Raw genomic sequence first — 264 nt, 5'->3', positions numbered from 1 at the left:
CGGGATTATAAAGACATAATGATCATTGATAACAATTAAAGTATTGATTATGCATAAGAAGGATAATTTTGATCCTGAGTCGGTAAATTCATATTCAATCAGATATAAAAAGTAATAGAAAATTGCTTGTTGCCTTAATGTGACTCCGACGGTGCCACATTTCTACACTTCAAGGAAAATAAACTCTCAAAGCTTTTCACTATTTTGGGGTCTGGTTTTGTTGAGGTTTCAGAAACTCCTGGATGAATATGCGGTGGCGTACGA

The sequence above is a fragment of the Penaeus monodon genome, chromosome 27, assembly GCF_015228065.2.
Source record: "Penaeus monodon isolate SGIC_2016 chromosome 27, NSTDA_Pmon_1, whole genome shotgun sequence".
NCBI lineage: Eukaryota > Metazoa > Arthropoda > Malacostraca > Decapoda > Penaeidae > Penaeus > Penaeus monodon.
Note: the sequence above shows the minus strand (reverse complement) of the source record.